At 30.7% G+C, this 19,056-nt stretch overlaps 2 protein-coding genes across 2 annotated transcripts in view; one reads left to right on the forward strand and one right to left on the reverse strand.

The window, feature by feature from the left end:
• LOC145318734 (protein rolling stone-like) overlaps positions 1-19,056 on the forward strand; it is a 316,823-nt gene that overhangs the window by 142,769 nt on the left and 154,998 nt on the right. The window lies entirely within an intron of this gene.
• The window catches only part of LOC145319926 (uncharacterized), a 137,934-nt gene that overhangs the window by 117,544 nt on the left and 1,334 nt on the right, over positions 1-19,056 (reverse strand). The window lies entirely within an intron of this gene.

The raw sequence follows: 19,056 nt of genomic DNA on the forward strand, positions 1-19,056 counted from the left end.
TAAAATTTTTTTTGGTTTGTTTATTTAGTTGAATTTCCAAACGTTTTAACCACCAATTGTAATCTACAGTTCTAGGGTTTATTTTGCGTATAATCATTTGGGATGTACATCAATTTAAGGGCAATTGTAGTATCCCTTTAGATCTCTGGTCTATCTACTCTAGTTATGTACATCCAAATATATAAATTTATGTTCATCTATGGCCTAGTACATGTCTAATCTATCTATCTACTTGCTAATCTTTGTCCATCTATCTATCAATCCATCATGTTAATCATCGAGAAATTTAATGTTTTGACACATTTTTTAACAATTTCCCATTCGCTCACTATGGATCTTATTAAACCCCACATTAAATCCAAGAATTTTAAGGGATAAGACAATGACCAATAAATTGATGTACATCCCCAATGATGATACATAAATTACCCCTTATGTAAATTACAATTAGTGGTTGAAACTTTTTGACACTCAAGCAAATCAACATTCAAAATAAGGTCCCTCGGTTTTTAAGCAAACGGACACTGCTAGAAAACTAGAAGGTTGTAAATTTGTAATTGGGAAAATGATTTTTTTCCCTTCTTCAACCAGTTATAAAGTGTTGTATGTGTGTGTGTGTGCGTGTGTGTGTGTGTGTGTGTGTGTGTATTCCACACCACTAACAAAACATGGAACATATGTCATAGAAATTTGATTTTAAACATTTTGGAAACATTTTCTTTAACGCATCAAAAAAGTGTATGGAAAAATACAGCAAAAATTTTTATGAATTCGCCAATAAGCATAATAGTTCTAGGAAGACAAAGAAAGTCCGTCAATGACGTCGTAAAAATGAGGGATGAGGAGAGGAGAGGTGGGAAAGAAAACCCCTAAAAAAGAAATGGATAATCCCTCGTTTTAATTACGTAACATGCTGATTTTTTTAGGGACTTTCTCTGTCTTCTTTATTCATAGTTATTATTCTTAACAAAAATAAAGTGATTACCGGTCATATAGACGTACGGACTTTACTCAATTCTAAATTAGCTGCGCTAATAAATTAGTTTAAAATTAGTTTCTTTAGAGAAACACCAAGTTTAAACATTTTAATAAGAGACTTTTGTATAGAATAAAGTGTCGGGTGTTTTGTAGGGATAGGATAATGGAGAATAAATTAAACTTTGCCTAAATTATCCTATATAAAGTTTAGGAATTTATATTCCCAAAAATCAGATGAATGTAATTGTTAAAAAAAGTTAAAGATCAGCACGATTTAAATTGAAGTACGGACTTTCTGGTAACGATTACAGAGTTGCTATGCTTCCTAAATCGTGCCTTACTGTCACAGGAATCATCATGCAACGTTTGAAATGGATAGAACAATTCTAACCGTCACGGATGGACGGACCGACATTAATTATGGAAAGCCTCGCTTTTAAAAAGTAGATAACTACAATTTAGTTTTAAACTGAACATTTGTTTGAACTGACAGAAAAAGGGTTAGAAATAGCTTAAGATACAAACATATGGTTTTTCAAGGGGTAAGAAACAATTAATAATAATATATTACATTTAGCTTCTTGTATAATTTTCTATGAGAGGTTTTTTCTCTTTCTTAGTCATAAGCATCTATATAATCTAACTTAAAGATGATTTAAAGAGCCAATAAATTGTAGGTATACTTATTTTAATATACAAAACTTATGGACGTTTAATTTTTGTTTAAACAAATAAATGAAAATAAGATTTAGTATAAGTTCTCTATTATCAAAAAAGGCAAAAATATGAACAAAAAGTTTTAGAAGTTTTTATGATTAAGTTGTAAAAGGTTTAATTCTTTAATATGACAAGTGGAAAGAGCGTGATACCCCCCCCCCCTCATAATTTTCAAATTTCAGAAAACATGCTTTAGCCATTGTGGAAAGCCTTTTTGGAATCCCATAACTGCGGGACAACCTCACCTACTTTAACCTAACCTAAAAGAAATTTTTCTAAAAAGGTTGTTTGTGGTCCATTTTCCGTCTGTGGGAAATTACTATTTTGCTTGTTATTTTACTGCAGTAATTATGAAAGGATAATCAGAGTTCCAAAATTTTATTTTAACTCAACCAAGTATGGATAAAATTTTAAACAGCTAAATTCAACTATGATTTAACTTACTTAAAAATCAGAAGTTTATAAAATATAAGTTGTAGTGGTTACGCCTGAAGCTTCAAGGAAATCGGAAAAAGCATCCTTTTATAAAAGTAAAATGATATCAGTATGTATTTTATAGGGGAGAGTACCACAACCCTCCCAAGTGAAATCACATCTAGAAAAAAATGACCAACCCATGCCCACAACTTTTTTTTTTACTTTTTCATTTAATAACTAAAATTAAAACTGAAGTGAGGTCCGACTTTCACCCCCCACCCACAAACAGGCAAAGTTTTACTTATTATATAGTTTGTACAATTATTACAACTTTTCTTACATTATCCTTGGTATGTTATGTTATTCCACTTTATAATTTCCTGCAAAGTAAACAAGATTCTAATTTTGGTGTGCCTTAATTTCCGCATATTCAACATCTGAAAACTCTTTTATGTTAAAACAAAAATGAATAATTGGACACAAATAATCAAATACGAAACCTCTGTTTCAGACTAATCAAACATACTAAAATTTAGCAATGTATTTTGAGCATTTTAGTCAATTGCTAATCCTAAATTCCCATTTCCTTTGAGAGCTGAAGGTTTCACATTATGATTATCTTCAACCTCTTCATTGTACTTATTGTAAGTCATAAATTGACACAACCCAATCTGTCCCGATTTTGTATCACTTTTGAAAAGTGCGATTCCTGTGACGTCATATAAGAAGGGAAGGGGGGAAGAAAATCTCTTCCCTTTTCTCCCATCTCTTTTAAAGATATTTTCTTCCCCCCTTCCCTTTTTCTTTCCCGAAACGTATATGACGTAACTGGAATCGCACTTTTCAAAGTGATACAAAATCGGGACAGATTGGGTTGTGTCCATAAATTTAGCTGTGCATTTTGAGTGTTTTGGTGGCTTGACAATCATATTCCATTTCCTTCACTTTATGTATAATTAGTTTGAAAATAATAGGCGGTCTAATGAAGAGAGCCAAGGGGGTAGGGCCATTTGTGCTCTTTTAATAATCTTAGGATTAACAATATGCTACATGTACGGAAGTTAATGCACATCTATTCTTTTTTTCTTCCTGGTTAATTATTAAAAAGGAAGGAATATGTAAACAGCGAGGAAAAAATTATTTTTCTGTTCAAGAATATGTAAATCCCAATGTGCGCAAAATAGAACTAAAAGGGTTTGGACACAACTAGTTTGAATAAATGTACACAAAGTTTGTGAACCTACGAATAAGATAACATTGTTATAAAACTTTGGGTACCTGTGTGTAGTTTAGAGTCCATTGTCCTATTCCTTCAATTAGTTTATGCTTTTTAAAATAAATCTGTTAAATTTAATTAAAAAATCTCCCATTTTTTTAGCGAATAAACTGATCCTTTTATTTTAATTAATTATTTCAAAGTTATTATTTAATTAATGACATTTACAACTGTATACTTGAATGCTAGGGGTACCTGCATAATTTTATACAGCGTAGCTACTATATATTTCATGCATTATTGTATCTCCGCCTGTACGCTTGTAGTTGTCTGAATATAAAATAGTTGTAACTTTTTTACTAATGGTCACATCTATCCAAAATAAGCCTAAAACTTTTTAAGGTATTTTTAAAAAAAAATATTGGACTTATTAATCTATTGAAATAACTGCTTAATGTTTACTAAGCTGTTCTTTTACAAAGAACAATAATCACCAATGTAATGCTGTTTCTAAAAGTGGATCAATATTTTGTTTTAAAAATCTACATAATTCTAACATAAAAATGCTGTTTAAAATATTTGTAAAACTAGCATTTAACCAAAATTTAAATAATATTTAAATTACAAACTTTGGACTCTTTTAAAAACTTTGATTTTTTTGTATTTCATACAGTACACCAATGTACATAAATAATTCGTATTTGCTTACCAACTAATAAACGCCCGTAGTGACCTTCGACATGGGTTTGACAGTTACCAATGGCATTTACACCCCAAAATCTTGCGCTAAACTCACTTTTTTTGCTGGACATTTGCTTAGGAAACAGCGATTTTTATAATTAGCAAACTTTATTCAGAGGAAGAAGTAAATCTCTACCAGGAAAGAAAGTTAATAAACTGACAGAAAAACGGAGCAAAACATTTTTTTCTTATGGTTTTTGTCTATTCTTATCTAATTTGACAGACAAAAAAGTCTTATCAATTTTGTATTGGCTGAAAATTCTGTATTTAATTTTTACAATTTTGAAGGAACGTCTTTTTTTGTGAAAAAGTTAAAAGATGCCAAATTTCCAAATATGCAAATACTTGTATTCACAACGGATTGAGAATGGCTATTTTTTATTTTCGTTTCCGCGGTCATTTTTCAGATGGAAATATTTATCTACACGAAACAACACTTTTCCACAATTGTTTTTGTATTGTCAATCACCATGACTTTTGTAAGACACAAAAAAAGAAAACATTCAAGAATACAAAAAAAATCACAGCGGGGGGGTTGGTAGGGTTGCCTGCACAGATTTTTTTGCTATAGGGGTATCCTAAAAATTTGCCCCCAACCCCTAGATCATAGTCATCCGCTATAAAATGGAAATAATAAAGCAACACAAACTTTAAAGATTAACTATTTTTGCTCTGAAATGATAAATTTGGTCTATTGTATATTTACATAGGGACATAAGAAACTGTTTTATACCTTGAAAATCCAATTAAGCCTTTTGTTGCTAGCACAGGATTTTTTTGTGTATGTATGTGAATGTGTGTGTATGTGAGTGTGGTGTGTGTAAGAGTGTTTTAGGCACACCAAAAGTCTCTTTCATTTTATCTTATATAAAAGTTCTGTGTCTGCCTGTACCGAAGGATCTCGGTAACCGCTGAACCGATCAGGTTCTCCTTTACAATGTAGATTCTGGTCGAGGGAATGTTTATAACTATTTTGGAGGGAGGTTCCTCCCAAGAGAGAAATCACTCCTGGCAAAAAATTCTCTAAATTTTTACTTCCATCAACTAGGGGCGTAGCTGCCAATATAATGTAAAGAAAAATTATAGATTTCTAAAATGGCTTAAACTTTAATGCTTTTAATTAATTTGATAAATTTAGTGATTAGTTGTAAATGTCTTGCTATTTTAAAGTTTTGACTGGAACGTAAAAATGCACCAAAAATTTAGATGGATAGATAGACAAACATCTTAACCAAAATTTTGCACTCTTGACGCACTGATTGGACAATTATGGGCCTTCTTTTTATCTGCTAAATAATCAATTTTGGCATCACATTATGTCATATTAAATCATCAAAAAAACTTATATTTTACATATTGCATTTTTTTGGCAAAAAAGTGCATAATTTACATTTAATAGCTTTTTTTGTGAAACGTACTGCCATTTACATATCCCTGTAGGTATAGTCATCAGGGTTGTGCAGGAGGGGAGAGTACTTGGACCCCCCCCCCCCATTGGTAAATGTCTGAGTACGCCACTGGTTGTATTTAAAGATGTAATTCCTTCCTTTGTTTGATACCGTAATCATAAATTAAACAAAAAAAATACTAAAATTGTTTTTGGATAAGGAAATAACAACAAGTTAAACATAAATCAAATCTAATTCTAAACAAACAAGTATGACATCATCAATAAAACCGAAGCTCACAAATAAAAAACATCAATGTAATTAACTTGTGATCTGAAATTAAAGTAGCCATTTTGTCCAAGGACGTCCAATAGGGGGGGTAAAGGGTTTATTACCCCCCAAAAAAATTTTAAAGTTTGAATTTTTAACCACCCCTCCCCCCTTCATCCAAAAAAATATTTAAAAGCTTGGACGTCCTTGCCCATATGATAAAAAGATTATCCCCAACCCCCCAATGAATTTTGAATTTTTACCTCCCCCCCCCCCCCAAAAAATGAAAAAGCTTGGACGTCCTTGATTCTGTCAAAATGGAAAAAAAAATGTTTTAATCATATTTGATGTATGGATATTTGGTTTTATTTCTAGCTTGCTTCTTAATTGCCAGAATTTAAAAAAAACATCTGAATTTTAAAATGATCAAACAATTCCTTCATGCCTATTGTCTTCGACGTAGGTTGGTTGTGACTTCTCTCTATTTATAGAAAATCTTTGATTTACACAACAAAAAATCAATTAAATGATATTTTTTCTCACACTCTAAATCCAAACATTTATGTCTATGATGTTTTTGATATAATACAGTTTTAATTTGATTTAGAAAAAAAGTCAAGTTGTTGCCTCTTATAATATAATTAGGAGTTTCCAAAATTACTCGAAATTGATTTTTTAATAGCAAATTATGAAATCAGAGAGAGATATATAAAGAGAGGGAGGGGGGGAGGGGGGCAATAGGCTGTTTATTACCCTAGTTTTCAAAGTTTTATCTTTCTTATTCGTTGGCTTAACAACTTTGGTGACTTTTAATGAATTTTAATTAATTGATTTATTAAATTTTTGTCCATACGTTTCAAACACTAATTAATCTACAGAAGGAGTAATTTTGTGTATTAAAATTGGGAAGATACGTTAATTAGTCGGCCATTGTTTTATCTCTTTAAATATATATATACCTTAGGAGAGTAATATAGGGTTTAATGTAAGTGAGATTCTTTACACAGACAGACACATAGACGGACATCCTGTTATTTATATCTCGTGCCTTTTTGTGGTAGATTTTGTTTATGCTGAAGTGAATAAACATCCTTATTCTCATGTTTAGCATGTTATTGATCTTGTCAAATTAAAGTACATTTTTTATAATATTCAATTAGGCAACTTCAAGCAACAATTCAACAAGCGTAATTACTCTTTATCTTACGTAATGTTAGTTGAGATATATTCATTGTTTATTGATGGACTTAAAAGGTTTATTGCCTTCAATTTAATGAGCTTTCTTAGAAATAAACCATTTTCAGTAATCGAGAACATTGTAATTAAAACATATGTTATTATTCTGTTATTTTAAATCTAGTCTGTTGTTATCTTGCTATTGCTACGCTACTATTGGACATAATGTCCTTGTTACTCTATAACACTTCGGTTCCCTTATTTCAAACAATCGATAGACATACCTATAATAAAAAGACATTTATAAGAATTGTATTCTTTAATGCTCAAAGTGTTTTATCCATAGATAAATTACCATAGGATTCTTTGATTAATGAGGACTTGAATGAGAATTTGAAACTTTACTTTTAACAACTTTTTATATGTTCGTCCAATCGTCTGTATTATTTTGAATGCTTACTTCTTTATGCTTTTTTCGCGCATTTTTTTATTGCAACAATTTAACGATTCCCTTTCCTTGTACAATTTTCTGCAATGAAAGCTAGGAATGCAAAGGTCTAGGTCAGGTTTAAACTTAACTTCAGGTTCTAGGTTCTTTAAATCTCTTCATTTACAGAAGAATAAAAGTCTGCTTTTATAATGATTTTCAATGTTATACTAGTATGTAATATAATTATTGAACCCACCGTAAATCTAATTGTTGCTACGGACACAACATATTCCAAGAAACTATTGTCGACTTTTTCGCCGCAAAAAAAAACAGAAATAAACTTGTCGCGATTTATCGAGATTGTGGTTCCGCAAACAGAAAAAAGATCATATTCCTTCTATTAAAGCTTTATTGTTGCAGGAATCATTATGCACATAAATATTTTTTTAGAACTAATGATTTATTGGTGAATTATATTCAGAAGTGCTTTAATAACCTATAAAAACCTATAAAAAAAAACATTTAACCCCATTTCTCCAATTTTCTTTAAATTATTTTAATAACAGGTGTCTTGCTACTGAACCTGAAACCCTCTTCAAAGGGAACAACCCTACATTATAACCCTTACCTAACATGACTAAAAACTAACATTAAATTACTTTTCCACTAAAGAAAATGTTATTAATGCATATGCAATAATTCATTTAAAGTTTATTCAAATATTCAAGTATTAATATTTTTTTTATATAAATGTCTTATCCCTTTTTATACAGCCTCAGAGGTCAGCTGAATAATAGCTTTCGATTGTGGACATAGCACCCTCATCCAATCTCAATATCTCAACTTCAAAAAAATCATAATTTGAAAAATTAAAATTTCGAATGTATAAATCGTTTATACATTATATCGCTTTTCCCTTTGACCGGAGTAGCTAAAAATAGCTTTTGCAATAGTTGGGTTATCTGTTGTACAACTTCGGAAATTGGGCAAGAAATGGGTAATCAATATTCAGATGTTCGACTCACATGTGGTGGGTATTTGACTACATCTTACTTATATACGAGCTTGCCAAGCCAAGATTACAGATTACAACACAAAACAAATTACAGGAACATTTTATATTTTGAATAAATTATACAATTTAGGCTTTATACATAGTTCAATGCCATTGGTGGCTGGTGGATTGCTTCGAGGAGAAATTTGTAGTTTTGTTTTAAATTTTATTTAAATTAAGTGTTTTATATTTTGAATCAGAGTTTTAATAGCTTTTTAATAAGAATTTTTAATTATCTAAAGTTTCGCTTATTTCATGTTTAGGTGCTTTTACTTAAAGTGCTTATCGAGCACTGAAATCCCCACATTTATTATAATAATAAGAAGGGAAATATGTTTTTTTTTATATGCCTAACCCTTGTTTTCTCAGCCGCACTAAGAAATCATGTATTGTATCGTATTATATCCAGTTTTCTATGAATATTAATATGTATAATCATAATATTAAAATAAGTTTTGTTAGCCCGTGGATTCAGGGCTAAAAAAAACTGGTTATAATCTTATAATAGTACATTTTTATATCCGGAGAAAGCTGTTTATTACACGATTTGATAAATTGCTATTCTGTTTAAATAATTCATATCTTACTACTTCTTATAACCATGCAAAAGTAAATTGGAACAGACAATAAAGTTATAAACCTGTAATATATATTACTGTTGGTGATGTACAGAAGTATCTACAGTAGCTGCGCTACTAAAATTAGTATTATCTGCATTAAAGATCTATAATTTCCGCATATTATCATATTCTTAATTTTTATTTATCGTATAAACACAAAGTAGCACATTTTGGTGTGAAGCAGCATGAAGGGTCTAATAAAATATAACGTAATGAAATACAAATGAACAATGATAGGCCAGTATACATTGTAATTGACTAATGGTAAAATGTACATATACTGGACTAATATTGGTCACTAGTATTGTATGACTATAAGCCGCTTCTATTAGTGAATTTATTGATGTTGAGAAAGAAGAAGGTAAAATAATATATACGTTTCTGATTATAGTATCCATATAGCGGCTGTGATTTCAAACCTTCTGCATGGTACTTTGAAAAGAAATATTTTCAAGAGCCAGGTATCTAAAGGGATAAGACAATGGCCGATAAATTGATGTTCATCTCCAACGATTATACACAAAATTACCCCTTCTTTAGAATACTATTAGTGGTTAAAATGTTTGGACACACAACTGAATGACACAACCAATCAAAATTTAATAAAGTCCCTAAAGTTGTTAAGACAACGAATAAAAAATTTATTATTAAACTTTGGGGACTAGTTTAACAAACAGCTTAATGTCCCCTCCCTCCCTGGATATCAAGAGCAAGGACTTCTAACCTATAGTTACATTTCTTGGTACCCATAGTTTCAATAGTAGCAAGGGATCATAAGGGATAAAACAATGGCGGATAAATTGATCTATAAATTTAAATCGCCAATAAATCACTGAATAACAATAAAAAATGTAGATAAATGCGCCAAATCAACTTCATTGTAGATCCTGTTAATAAAGAATCTGTAATGACATCATTTAAAAGAATTTGAAATTTGAGACAATCATAGAGATAATTAATTTAAATTTATTATTTTATGCTTCTACATAAAAAGAGTAACGTAAAATTTATAATCCGGTAAACGATGAGTAATAGGATGTCTATTTTTCTATTTTGATTAGTGAAACTAATTCTTTTTGTCCTTCTGTCCGTCTGTCACAATTAAAAACTTAGTTGTTATAATAATTCTAAACAAATAGCCATCGGTAAATTTGAAATTTTTATTCCTAAAAAGTGCTAAAATGCAGGGAGGGAGGAGACATTGGGTTGCTTATTTCACTAGTCCCAAAAATTTTGTAATAACGTTTTCTTATTCGTTGGCTTAACAACTTGGGGGGGGGGGGCTTTTTATTGATTTTGATTGGTTGGATTATTACACAAACGTTTCAATCAACCACTAATTGCAATCTACAGAAAAAGTAATTTTGTGTATCATCATTGGGGGGTGTAAATGAATTTATCAGATATTGTCTTATCCCTTTAGAACCCTGCATGTTATGCCTAATCTCGGAAGCCTGGTAAGATTACAGGGTAATCTCCCTAAAATTGGACAAAAATTTTCCCTCAATCCATCCATACATACATATATGAGTGTGCCATCGATTCAACAAAAAAAATAAATCCACCAAAAACTAAATCATAAAGGGAGGAGTAGGTTGCACTAAAAATCCGTAAAGGTGTGAGTTTTAAGGCTTAAAAATAATAGTAGAACGGTAACATTCACTAAATATGTGTATTTCTTATTGAAAATAAGTATAGACAACATTTTTTTAAGTTAACATGAAATTTTATCGTTCTACTACTATTTTTAACTTAAAACTCACAACCTTTACGGATTTTTAGCGCAACCTAGAACCTTTGTTAAATATTATCATCACTTTTATTATATGAGCTAGTAAAAAGTTACTATAAGTAAGAATTTTAAAAATATGATTATCCTATTATAAAAGTTGTATGAGTTTTTTTGTCAAAAGCTTAAGATCTCATTAACTACTGGACCGGTTAAATTTACTTATTTAGCTCAGCTTATTTAGGTTTCAAGCTATATTTCTAGCCCCTTTCTACCCCTTTAAATACAGAGCCCCTTTATACCAGGTGCGTAGACGCTAATAAAGATATGTAATAATACTTATTTTGGCGGAATTGATCACACACCCAAATCCATCTATCTATGAATGTGTAAAAAGTATGGAATGATGGGTAAAATTACAAGGAAACGGCACTTTTTTTTGATGTGGTCACAGTGTAATAAAATACCATTAAATGGAATTTTGAAAACGAAAAAGTTTATTTATTTTTCGATTATGAAAAGCTCTGTTGGTGTTTTATGTCATCTTAGTCGTTGCTCAAAAAATTTGGGTGTTTTTTGGATTTTGATGGATCTGTTGGATCCAAATTAGAAGTGTCCAAACCTGTCATCCAATAATTCTAATCTACAGAAGGTTTAGTTTGGTTTAATATCAATGTGGATGTATATAAATATATCGTCCATTGTCCCATCTTTTACGATTCCTGAGTTATACTACAAAATTGTTTTAATATTTTTTCTCGTATTCATTTGAATCCGGTGGATAGGAACCGGTTCTCATGAATACGAAAAAACTATGTCTAGCATCGTATTATATCCAGTTTTCTACGAATATAGAAATGTACAATCATAAGATTAAAACTAGTTTTTTTAGCCAGTGCCTGCGGCACCTTGGTTAAAAAACTAGTTTTAATCTCATAATGCAAAAAAAAAAACATTTAAAGATTCCATAAAAATCCACTGTGAACAAAGTTTAAAGCATAAAAGTAAAGAATGAGCTAGGTAAATAATGTAAAAAAGAAACCTAAAAGGTCATTGGTTAGTTTACGCATATCTTTCAAGTTATTTATTTAGTACTCAAAGAATTCTGGTTTTAAGAACAAATGAGAATAATTCATCTTTTTTTCAGTATTGCTTTCAAACCAATTATTGTCTGCTGGATTAAAACCAGTTGTAAGCAATACTGAAAAAGTTCACGTATAGTATCTTAATAAAGAAAATTTTCCACAGTAAATAAAACTAAAATCTTAAACAGGAATTAATCATATAAATGTTATAATCATTAAGTTTTAGTGCTAATATAAAACATTTTGCAATTAGGTATGTCACTTAGAGTAAAATTATGACACCCCAAAAACTTGTATCTGAGTGATGTCATTATACAGGTGAAACATAAAATCCGCTTGAAGGCTTTTTTTCATATTGTAATAGGCATCAGTTCAGCAAATTACCACTATATCACAAGCTACCAATCGATTCTGCTAAAGCATATCTGCTATTTGTTTGCAATTGTGCCTTTTTGCAGGGATCTTAGAGGATAAGACAATGGACGATAAATTGAAATACAAACAAGAATACCCCTTTTGTAGATAAAAATTATTGGTTAATACAATGTTTTTGAGCTAATTAGCCGAATTTTTTCTAAAATTACCCTTGGTTTTGAACCAACGAATAAGATATCTTTTGCCTGTAGCCCAATTTCCTTCTCTTTCTGCTTTTTTGCTTAATAGAACACATTTTGGTTGAAGCTATAACACACTCATTATACCTATACACAAAGATTTGTGCAAATATAGGTAGAAAGTGGCTGAATAGTGGCCGACAAAAACAATTTGCGTTATTGTACAGTCTGTAAAATATACTCTTTTTACCTTTAATAACATAGGAGAAAATAACTTTTAAATGTAAAGCTTAAGAATTAAAAAAAATATGTCACTATGCATTCCTTATTAAACTTATACATCGTTATTTATTTCATATCATATTCATAGCTAAAGAATATATCAAAATATTATTTGAATATAAAAAGTAGAGCTAATATAAAGTACAATATTACTACAGTACAAATCTTACAACTTAAGCTTTCTTCTGAATGGGTAGGCAATCTTAAAATTTATGAGAAAACAGTTGGTCAAGTGGTATGCATATAATGCCGCATATGTAGCAAATATCAAATCATCACAACAAAATTTTATTACAGCAGCACAATTTTCCAGGAAAGGAGGTGACATTGGGCTGTGTATTATAGTAGTCCCAAAACTTTATTGTTTTCTTATTCGTTGGCTTATCAACTTTGGGGACTTTTATTATATTTTGATTGTTTGGTTCAGTAAGGTGTGTATCCAAACGTTTCAACCACTAAATGTAATCTACAGAAAGGATAATTTTGTGTATCATTATTGGGATCCCTTTAGACTCCTGACAATTTTCCCTACTATTTTGCTTCAGTCTTTAATTAATTAACCCCTCTTTTCTATTTGCTATTGTGTCATTTGACGAATAGGAAATACTATGACAATGTAAAAATATGCGCCAGTGAATGCACACCTAAGGTGGCTAGTCTGCAAAATCAAACTGGTTTCATGATTTTTTTTTGATTTTTCGAAGCTCTATTATTCGTAAGCCTGTCCTTTAATCAAAATGTTAAACAAAAAGTGTTATTGCTGCTCTTCTTAAATTTCTTTTAAAAATGATTTTTATTTAGGTCAGGTTAGGTTATGTTATATTTGGGCACCGCTATTACAGGTCCCGAAGGGTAAAGCACCTCCCTTATTTTCAATTTATTTAAAAATTAAAGGGGTCTGACCTCAACAGGAACTTTGTGCTAAAGCACCAAACAGTGCAAGGTTTGAAATTACTAGGACGATTCTTAATGTTACCGATGAACGAAAAGACCAATCCTAGTTATATAGTAGCTGCGCTGCTAAAAATGTTTAAAAGCCAAGGTGAAACTTGAATCAAAAAAGTCCCCTCAACAAAAATGATAAGTTAATCAATTGATGATCTTTATGTAGACAACAGAGATTCCTAGAACGACTGTGTACTAAATAACGTTGCAACAAGCCTACTTTTGTAACACTATTTTGAACTTTAATGTACTTACTTTTACATCTACCTTATAATTAATGTCCGTGCGTCTTATTGTTGCTGCATTTCGTATCAGAGAGAGGGAGAGAGAGGGGACAATGGGCTGTATATTACACTAGTCCCCAAAGGTTTATAATAACGTTGGCTTAACAACTTGGAGAATATAGTTAATTTTGATTGGTTAATTTTTTAAGTTGAGTGTTTCAAATATTAATTTTAATATACAGAAGGGATAATTTTGAGTATTATCATTGGGGATTTACATCAATTTATCGGCCAACGTATTATCTCTTGTCTTATTGTTGCTTCGCTTAAGTTTCACTATTAAAAGTAAGTACAAAAAGACACATACACATTTAAACCTACTTATATTAATTTCTATCAATCTAATTATCCAAATTTTTTCTATAAAGACCACATGGTGTTAGAAAAAATATTAAGCTTTTTTTCTCCTTCACTAAAATGGTTTTTAGATACAATCTTCATTTGTATATTTTTTTAATGTAACATATAAAATAGGTTTATATTATAGCTAAAAATCATTGAATTCAATCCTCTGTATCAATTGAAAACATTGGTGGAAAAATTTCACTATTAACAAACAAAAAAAAATTAATATTACCCCTCAAAGCTATAGTAGAAGTGCTGAACAAATTTCAAAACTATTTTTTTTTTGGTGGGGGGGGGTGGTGCTGGCTAATTCATGTTCTAGCTGTTTTATATGAAATAACATCTTTTTATCCCATTTGAAATCGATGTCCCCCCTCCCCCACCCTCCCCTGCTGTCAAAATATTAAAAAAATGATTGTGTATTTTTGCAGATAATGGGCTCTTTTCTTTTATTGTAGAGAAGCTACTCTTTAACTAACTTTCTCTGTCAGTCTGACTTATAATTTGTAATATTTTAAGGAAATGGGATTTTCTTAGCTTCTATTTAAGATAAATGCCTGATTTTTCTTGCATAGATTTACATGAGTATGACAAATGAGAATCTACTCAAAAAAAACCTTTGTCCGTATGTTGTTTCACTACAGTCTGTAGGATCTAGAAAGTTAACGGAGTAAATGTTATCAATCTTTTATATACCTCACTTTGTCCGTCTGTTCGTTCAGTATGCGTTGACACTGTGTTATCATTTATATTTAAGAGCTTTGCAACTTATTACTGCTGTCACCCATGTTTTATCCTAAATGTGTGTGTATTATTTGTTAAAAAATGAAAGTTTCAGCCTATAATAATTTTACTTTCAATATAACATGGTTATTTTAACATTTGTATTTAGATTCTTTTGAAATAAAATGACATACATATTTAGTAGCGCAGCTACTCTTTATGTATGATATGATCGTGACTTCATACGTCACTATGTCATATAGATATCTCCCTAAATTTCTATATTTTTTCTCGTTATAAATGTTATATTTGTTAGTTTATATTATTTAGTAACAAAAATACTCTTAAATTTAATATGTCAGTCTGTCCGTTGGTCAGTCCGTAACGCTGTATGATTTTTGTGTCAGAAAATAAAAGGAAAAGTACCATTTAATCTGCAACATGTTTTTGAATTTCTCTGTTGCTATTCAAGATTGATTGCTGATTCTTTTTATTAAGATACACTGTTCTACAGAGTATCCAGAATACAACTTACTTTGTCTGTCATGCAACAAAGGACTTATTAAGGTTATTACTGAAAAAATGTCCTTGGTATTTATTTCAAATTGAAGCATTTTAGCGTTAATATTCTGTTTAATTTCGTGTTAATACAAATAAAAAAAAGAAAATGTTGAAAATACATGTGGTGCTCTAATTTGATCAATGTTACTAAAACATGCAATTTTTTGACAATCATGAAACATTTTTGTCCTTTTTATTTATTTTATGTTTAAATTTCATTTTTTAAACTGTTTATAGAATATTTTTCCGCGGGATAAAAACCAGTTTTGAACCTTTCTGAAATACAATAATCGTATTGGTTTATATCAAAATTGTTCCAAACAATATAGGTAATAAATCTATATCTTTTTTTATTTTCCTATCAGCGGAAAACCTTATGATACATGTGTAACATAGAAACTCTGTGTATATATTTTTTCTCTCGAAAATATGGATTGTTTGTAAATGAAAATGTTCATACATCTAGCTAAATATTTTAAAGTTATTTTCTCGTATTCATTCGAATCCGGTGGATAGGAACCGGTTCTCATCCATACGAAAAAACTATGTCTAGCATCGTATTATATCCAGCTTTCTACAAATATAGAAATGTACAATCATAAGATTAAAACCAGTTTTTTTAGCCGGTGCTAGTTTTAATCTCATAATTGTACATTCCATATCCGCGGAAAGCCGTTTATAATACGATGCGAGAAATAACTAATATGACGATTTAACTGAGGCAGCTGACGCGCGGCTGTCTAGCCCTGTTTGTTATTTAACCTTTCCTTTAAAAAAATTAAATTAAACATATGACATATTTGTTTGCATGATTATATTTAAAATATAGAACAATTACTAACTATTATATTTTATATTTTATAAACTTTGTCTTTCTTATGATAATTAATCTTACAAACAAGGACAAAAAAATCCGTAAGCAGTTCAAAAATATATACTTCCATCAAACAAGGATGACAACATCCATAAAAGCGAAGCACTGAAACGGAAGGACAAACGGACATTAACATTTGTATAGTATCTGAAACTGAATAATCAGAATATAAAAGTATCGAATGAGTCGAAGCAAAATTGTAAGTAAATTTGTTGAAAAACTGCTTGATACAGGATAATGTTTATGGACATACTTACATTTTTAGGACTTGATTATAGAGTTGCTTCGTTTATACTATTGTTCTTTGTTGTCCCAGGAATCAATATACAAAAAATCAGATCAAACGGAAAATTAGATCACATAAAAATTTGTTTTTAAAAAAGTAGAAAAATCAACATGTTTAAAATGGACGTACGGACATTCTGGTAATGATTATAGAGTTGCTACGCTTTCTAACTCGTACCTAACTACTACAGGAATCATCATGCAAAGTTTGAAATCGATAGGACAATTCTAACCTGCCTAAATTAACGAATAAAAGCTATCTATCTCGGACGGACGGACGGACGGACGGACGGACGTACGGACCGACCCTAACTATAGAAAAGCTTCGCTTTTAAAAATGAAATGTCTTTCTTTGTGTGTGTGTATGAGCGTGTGTAGCGAAGTATCTCGCTAACCGCTGAACCGATATGGTTCTCTTTTACAGTGAAGCCTTTTTTTAGAACAAAAAGTATTTTAGATGAGAGTTCCTCTACCCTCCTAAGGCCTCTAGGGGCGTAGCTGCGTATTATAGCACAAGTTTATTAAAAAGCTTAAGAAAAAGTGGATTTAAATATGTAATTAATTCTTGAATGTTAATTAACATTTCTTAAATTTTGAGATTGAAAATTGTAGTCTTAATTTTATTAGAAGAACAACGAGTAGCTTCGCTACTAATAAACACTTTTTTTATATTTTTCTGTTTAATAATTACATTATGATAATCCTTGACCATAGGATTAAAGGTATGAGGCTTTTTTAATTGAATACTTTTTCTTTAATCCAAAACTATCCAAAGTAGTAAGGTTATTCTTTGTCTGTAAGATATTAATAACTAATGAAATCATTATGTTCTTTATTGGAAGCATCATATATGGCTCAGAATCGTTTTAGGCTATTTCATTTTTAGATTTTTAAGTGTTGGGATGGCTTTAGGCTATTTTTATGTCCCTCCCTACCCCCCCGAGCCATTAAATGCTGGGTGCAATGCCACTAGTTTATTTAAAGGAAAGTGTTTCTTACTTTGAATTGTACCAACCAATCAAAACAATTTTCTCTTGAGATGCTCTATACCAGAGATGTCAGTCCTTGGACTTGAAAAAACCTCTGTTGTGAGTGAATTAGTGGGTGTGACATCACTGCAGTAAAGAGTTTTTAAATATGACAAGGATGACAATATCCATGAGTAGCGAGGAATACAAAAATCATGGATGGACACTGTACAGACTCAAGTGATTTCAATATCGGTGGTCTGCCTACATTCAAGAATTCATCAACTTTGAAGAAACAAAGAAACTTTCACATATGTTCAAATGTTTATATTTTCTCCATAGGGCTACAGATTGACTGACAAAAAGACGGACGGATGGACAGAAAACTTTAATTATAAAGTAGCTTTGCCAACATATTAAAATATGTTGTAAAATCGGTAAAGCACTAAAGAGACCTGTTCGCATTTATCTACGGGATTATTAACTTTTTAAAGAAAAAAAACAATGATTTATGTGGAAGTGATACGTCACTAAATTACTGTCATATGGAACCGTAATCAATCTTAAAAGAATCTTTTACACAAAATTTTACCAGGCAAGGGGAGTGCAATGGCAGATTGACTAATAGCAAACACTTTTTCTTCTCGACATTTTAGAATCTTAATTGCTTATTTGGGGGCAGATTTATAAATTGTGCATTAATCTATGAGCATTGAACATGAACATACTTTAAATAAAATTCAGACCTATTTGATTAAAGAAAATTTGTAAAAAAAAAGAAGATATTTTTCAGAATTTTTTTTCATATCATCATGAATTCAAATATGGTTTCCTAATTTTAAATATAAATAATCTTCTCTCTAGTTAGATAAACGTGTATTTCCACCCCCTTCCTTCATAGGTATTAAGCAACAAAACAAAGATTAAATCAAACAAAAGCATTGTAAGGATATGACATTAGGAATTCTGATAAAGAATCTGTAAAAAAAAAAATAGTGAAAAACTTAAATGTTGAAATTCAAAAGCATTAAAGTATTTTGTTTTTCTCTTGAGATCATCTCGCTAACCACTAAACCAATCAACTTCTCAATTCAAGGGTATCTTTGTATAGCTCTTTAGATAGTTTTAAGCTATTTGGGAAACCTTTAGGGGCAAAGTTTTAAACGCATTTTTTATTTATAATACAAAGTAGAACGATGTCTGTCTGTCTGTCCGTCCGTCTTTCTGTCCGTCTGTCTGTTCGTCTGTCTGTCTGTCCGTCTTTCTGTCCGTCTGTCTGTCTGTCTGTCCGTCTGTCTGTCTGTCTGTCCGTCTGTCTGTCTGTCTGTCCGTCTGTCTGTCCGTCCGACCTTCCGTCAGTCTGTCCCTTAAGATCTGGGTAACCAGTGAACCGATCGGATTCTACTCTTCAGGG

This window comes from Acartia tonsa, chromosome 5 (genome assembly GCF_053477335.1).
Source record: "Acartia tonsa isolate MP-2025a chromosome 5, ASM5347733v1, whole genome shotgun sequence".
Lineage (NCBI taxonomy): Eukaryota > Metazoa > Arthropoda > Copepoda > Calanoida > Acartiidae > Acartia > Acartia tonsa.